A 6543-nucleotide genomic window follows, 5' to 3' on the forward strand; every position below is an offset into this window, starting at 1 on the left:
CAGGAGCAAATACTGATTTTGGCAGTCCTCTCACAAGATCTTTCTTTACTAGCTCATTTATGTTGTTGAAAATTAAATGAGAGAGTCTCTTGTGCCAATTCCAGCTTTCTTCAATTGATGTTCTACTCGACAGACATATTGCTGAACCATCAGAATTTGTTTAAAGTCTGGCTTCATATATATTACCATACCTGTAACCTTTCAGAAACAATTTGCCTGTAAAATTACTTACAACTTCAAAGTGTTCTTCAAAGAAATCCACATGATAACGTATGTCACAGATTTGACTCACACTTAGCAAATTGTGTTTAAGTCCTGAGACAAGAGCTACTGTTTCAATGATGACATTCCCAAGATTGCTATTGCCATATCCCAGAGTTTTTCCCATGTTTCCATCTCAATAAGAAACTCCTGGACCAGCTTTCTCCATAAAGTCTGATAGCAGGGCTTTATTTCTAGTCATATGTCCTGAACATCCACTATCCAGAACTAGGATGTTTTTCATGTTTCCCTGCAATCACAAAGACCACTATTGGTTAGTTTTAAGGACCCAGACTTGCTTAGATCCTTTGGCCTTTTTAAGTTTGTTAGAATTTGCAGCGGATTTAATTTCAGAGTTTATGCTAACATGCTGTTTATCAGAATTTATATCAGACTTTGCATCAGACTTTACACTAGAAGGAATAATACTAACTTTCTTCAAAGAAGGTTTTATTTGATAATAATCATAGTACAAACTATGATATTCCTTACAAGTATAAATGGAATGCCATAAACTACCATAATGAAAACAAGGATTTTGTGGCTTAAACCTAACAGACTGACTCTTAACTCCTGATCTAGGAGGTAAAGAGTTTATATCTTTATTTTTCCTGCAAAAAGAAGCAAGATGGTTAGAGTTTCCACAATTATAACATTTCTTTCTAGGAGCATTAAGAACAGACATATAATTATTGCTTTTATTCACACCTTCCTTTCCATTCCCATTTTTCCTAGCTTCCTTTACCTTGTTCACATTTCTAATTTTTTTAGCTTATGCTTAAGCTGCTTCTTTGTCATTAAGCCTATGTTTACTTCAGCATGTTTATCCTGTTTTAATTTGTCAGAAGTTGACTTTTCTTTGACTTCTGTCCTAGACTCTTTGATCTTTTCAGAATCAGACTTTAAAGGTTTTGCTACAAACTTAACAGGATTTACCTTTGGCTTAGCAGTCTGTTTAACAACAGTTGGCACAATTTTCACAGTTCATTTCTCACTTTTATCATCTCCATATCATAAGCCCTCTTTCCAGTTTCCACTACTTAGTATATCCTGAGTTGTTCTGCCAGAGTTAGTCGAAGTTCTGATGATCTCTCTTTCCTTTTATAAATCAGTTTTTATAGATTCATTCAATTTTAGTACTTCATCTCTAACATACAAAGCCTCATCTCTTTCTTTCTTAGTTTGATGAAGAAAAACTAACTCCTTTTCTAAATAGACATTTCTGTTTTTAAAAGCAAGATTTTTAGATGTTAATCTTTCACATGTTAAAGTCTGATCTCTATAACTAATGAACATGGTTTTAAGATATAATCTCAACTCAGTAATATCATCAGTATGAAAAGCATAAGTTGTTTGAGGTACCTTCAATTCAGCAGTTTCAGTACTGCTATCAGCATTTGCCATCAAGGCATAGTTCACTCCATCTTCAGAATCTGAAGTGTCTGTCCAGCTTTTCTTCTTTGTGACAAGTGCCTTTCCTTTGTCACTTTTTCCTTTCTTGCAGTCAGGAGATATGTGGCCTCTTTCACCACAATTGTAGCATTTGACATTTGAGTTGTCTCCTCTATCAGACTTTCCTCCTTTGCCTTCAGACTTTCTGAATCCTTTCTTATCAGAACTTCCACCTTTCCTGGAAAACTTCTTGCCCTTTCTGAATTTCCTGTAGGCTATCTTTATGATACCCTTCACCATAAGAGCACACAGTTGCATCATCTCTGCATCAACATCTATTTCAGGTAAACTTTCAGTTTCTAAATCATCATCATCAAAATATGATGACTCTGAAACAGACTTTATGATGGGAACCTTTCCTTTGCCCCTCTTTGAGGCAACCACTTTAGGAGATTCCTCCTTAGGTTTAAGAGCAAATGTCCCTGACTTTCTTCCATGCCTCTTGCTCCTTTGATCCATCTCAAGTTCATAAGTCTTGAGCATACCATAAATTTCATCAAGAGTAGTTTCAGTAAGGTCATAGTTGTCTCTTATGGTAGTAGACTTCAAATCCCAATTTTCAGGAAGAGCTAAAAGGAATTTTAGATTTGAATCTTCAAGATCATATTCCTTGTCCACCAGTGATAGATCATTCAAGAGTTTGACAAACCTGTCATATAAGTCAGTTAATGACTCATCAGCTTTTGAGTCAAGGTGCTCATACTCTTGAGTGAGTATAGTCCTCATATTCTTTTTGATTGCATCAGTTCCCTAGCATCTTATCTCCAAAGCATCCCATATCTCCTTTGCAGTCTTGCATCCAATTACCCTGTTTGACATGACATTATCAATGGCACTAATAGATGAAATGTCTTCAGCTGTGTAATCACCTTTCTCTTTTGGTATGGACTTTGCTGGTTGATCAGCAACTGCAACAGAGAGCTTGGTAGGCTTATATGGTCCTTCATTGATTCTGTCAAGGTATTCTGGATCTGTAGCTTCCAGAAACATATCCATCTTCACTTTCCATATGGAATACTCGGAAGGTCTCAGTATGGGAACCATAATAGTCTCATATCGACTGTGGGTTTGAGTGTTTTGAGTATCTTGACTTTTGGTGGGCTTGGTTGGAGTTTGTGTTTCTTCAGACATGATTATTTGGATCTTTACTGTATGTGTGTTAACAGAAAAGCTCTGATACCACTTGTTAGGTCACACAACACTGTAGAAGGGGGTTGAATACAGTGTTTATACAATCAAATCGATTTGAACACAAGTATATAACAAAGATCAAGTATATTCAATAAACTCTGTTACAATATGAAATGTTGTTCTCTCTCAGTGATGAACAAATATCACTAAGAGCTACTAGGTTACAATGAATAATATTCTCGATAATGATAACACATATAGTGTAAACCCTAAGACTGTGTTTATATAGTACACAGTTACACGATATATTCTAATTGATATGGAATATAATTCTTTCTCCTAAAATATATCAATCAGATATCTTCTACAAGTCTTCTAGTCTTCTAACTCTTTATATGCATATCTTCTATTGTTTTAGTCCAGATCTTCTCTCATGTAAATCAGCCGCATTCCTTATCTGAAAGTCTTCCCGCACTTAAGTACTGATATGTATCTTCTGACACCTTAAGTTCTGATATTAAGTTCTGACGTCAGTAAGTTCTGACTTCAGTAAGTTCTGATTTCAGTAAGTCCTGATATATCATGTTGTTAAGTTCTGAAAACTAAACACAAATCATATTAGACATGACCTCTCAAATATATCTAACATTGCTTGTTATTGAGTCATGCGAATTGAGGTTATTTACTAAATTATGAAGTTTAAAGTATATAAGTATACTTTATTAAGTGCTATGTGTTATGGTTGCATCGTAATGTATAAGATTCGATGAGTAATTGATTTGAAGTACGACTATATTATATATCGTGCTATATGAATATGATCGAGTATATATACTCTTAGGGTATTGCGATAAGGGTTAATTGTTAAGCGTTCTGGGAACATCGAGTGAGAATCTAATTAGGGTTTTGATTGTTGGATTATAGATTCGGAGCGTGAAGACATTTAGACTAGGAAAGGGAAAGGTGTTCTAGGTGGCAGTAGTTCAGCCCTTGTAAAACAGGAAAGCGAATTCAGGCAAGTAACTCTGCCTACTTGTATAAGTTGTTTATTGAAAGGATAACGATGATGCCATGTTAGAGTATTAATTCTTTTTAACCAATTGAGATAACCTGTTACTTATTACTAAGCCTTGATATTAAATTCTTGTACCATACCTGTTATTGATCCTTTGAAGCACCCTGTTATTATTGTCATAATGACTTGATATGCTTATTTCCCAAACCCTCGTAATAACCCTGTTGATTCATATTCTAATTACCTACTGATTCCGTTGGATACCTTGAATTCTCGTGATCCTTATAAGAACCTTTATCAATCCCCTTGTGTATTGTTGAGTAATCCTTCTTTTGCATACCCTATTCTGTAATGATCCTTAGAACTGCTTTGATTCCTTATCTTATATACCTTGTTTATCATTTGATCAAGTTCCTTGGGTTGATCTTTGCATACCTTTGTTACGTTCACTTTCTTTGAATTCTTGAATTGTACTTAAGAATGATTTTCGACTTGAAAGATTCTGAATGATTTCATATTCTTGGTAATGATAAAATGAACTTAGCAAAACCTTTCTTTTCCAACACAAGGTTTTCCAAATAAATTCCTGATGGATTGGATTGAGACATAAGAGACTAGTGGTACTAGTCTAGTCACATAAGAGACTAGTGGGGCTAGTACAATTTAAGGCTAAAATTATGCCATAGGTACCATAAAGACCGGACGGAGTTCGGTACGGGATGATCACCCGTATTATTTATAAAAGTTAAAGTAGTCCAATCAAGGGTTCCCTTTCATTTAATAAAGAGAAATTGAATATCTTTACTCAGCAATTGCTTCTTTTAAATAAGATGGTTTAAAATGATTTGTGATGAGTTAGTTGTGATATTGTTTAATATACAGCTTTGAGAACCCTGATTCTATTTTGATATTATTATCAATCATATAATTGATTCCAGAGTTGAATATATTCTTGATTTCCTAGTGAGAGATCCTTTGAGATCCAAATAATGATTTGTGATGATTGTCGGCTTTCACCCTATCTTAAACTTTGATTCCTGAAAGCCCAAAGCCTTTCTTCTTAACCTTTCCTTTACCAAAAACAGAAATCTGCCACCTAGAGATTTTTTTTAAAAGTAGAATGCCTTAAGAAATGTTTATGGTATATTGCTGTTATTGCATCATAGAACTATCATATAGTTACTTGCTGAGTTTTATACTCATATGTTTTGCTCTATTCTAACCATTGCAGTTAAGCAAGAGAATGGCCATACTTAGGCGCACTGCTCGTAAGAGCGTACCTGGTGGTCCCTACCATGTTGTAGGCTTCCAGATGCGAGAGCAGGTAGTACAGGTTGTGTTTGTGAGCAAGCGCTTAGTGGAAGGTTGTAAGTTATAATGGGTTATCTGTCGGTTCCAAGTCGGAATCGATTGTGTAAATTAAATATTATTTTAGTTTGTAATATATATTATATGGTTGGTAGTTGTAATCTTGTCTCAAACTTAATCCTATTAGATCCTGTTAGTAGTTAATCGGGGTTTATGCTTATGTATTGATAGTTTAATGTTGTGTGGATCCTCATTTCCTAACCCCGAGATTGAGGGCGTCACACATTAGTCTAACTCAACTTTAATATTCTAATCTTTATCCCATTTTACTCTTTTTATCTATAATTCTATTAATCTAAATATTACGGGATACTATACTGAGTTCTTCTTTTTATGGGAGATTGTCTTGTTGAGATTTTTTTACCACTTTCTTTTAGATTCAATCTTGACTTCAAGTAAAGAGAGATTGCACTGTAGCTCTTTCCATGATTTCCTGAGAGATATCAACATCATTAATTTTGTACACTCCTCTAATTTCAAGAAAATAATTCAGCATTTGTTTGGTTCCATCTCCATCATACTTGTCAACGGTAACTTCACAGAGAGGACTCTATCAAGATGCTTATAAAATAAAACTTCATCATAATAGTCCACCGGATGATAAGGATCTCTAAGTGACATCTCTCCACCAATATATAGTATATCATTAGGACAGCCCAATCCATGTATATCTCATGGTTCCTTTTTAGATGGTCTTTACTTTAATAAACCCATTAGAAAACTATATTATTCCTTGAAGGAACATGTTCAATGAAGAGCAGTTTCTACTTTTTTTCAAAATCTGATACTCTTATTTTTGTGAGTTCATTAATGATTTTTTCATTCACAAATTTGTACCAATCCGAGCTCGTCCCCACACTATCATATCTTGAATAGCCTATATCTCTATCTATTTCAAATCTTGTCTTAGGTGGCTTTAGTGTCCTCCCGAACTTTGGCTTATCAGCATTTGATATTCCTGGAGTTTCAAGATGAGTAGTATCATAAGTTGAGACCATAGGTATATTTAACGTTGTAACTACTAATGCTTGAATTTCTCGAGCACCTACAGTTTGAGCAATGTCAGAGATTGAAGTGTTTGCATTAACATTTGCAGTTTCTAAATTTTCAGTCCAATAAAATCCAAGAATTACTTTCCTTCTTTTATTGACATAATCATGAGCAGCTTCTTCTTCTATTAATCAAATATAAAGGAATTAAAAGGCGATAAAAATAATCCATTGATTTTTCGGTAGATAAAAGCCGTCTAACATTTACATTTGTAAAATTTGTTAATTTGTAATATTTTTTTTGACATTTAGTCTTAGAGTAATTAC

The sequence above is a fragment of the Apium graveolens genome, chromosome 8, assembly GCF_009905375.1.
Source record: "Apium graveolens cultivar Ventura chromosome 8, ASM990537v1, whole genome shotgun sequence".
Classification (NCBI taxonomy): domain Eukaryota; kingdom Viridiplantae; phylum Streptophyta; class Magnoliopsida; order Apiales; family Apiaceae; genus Apium; species Apium graveolens.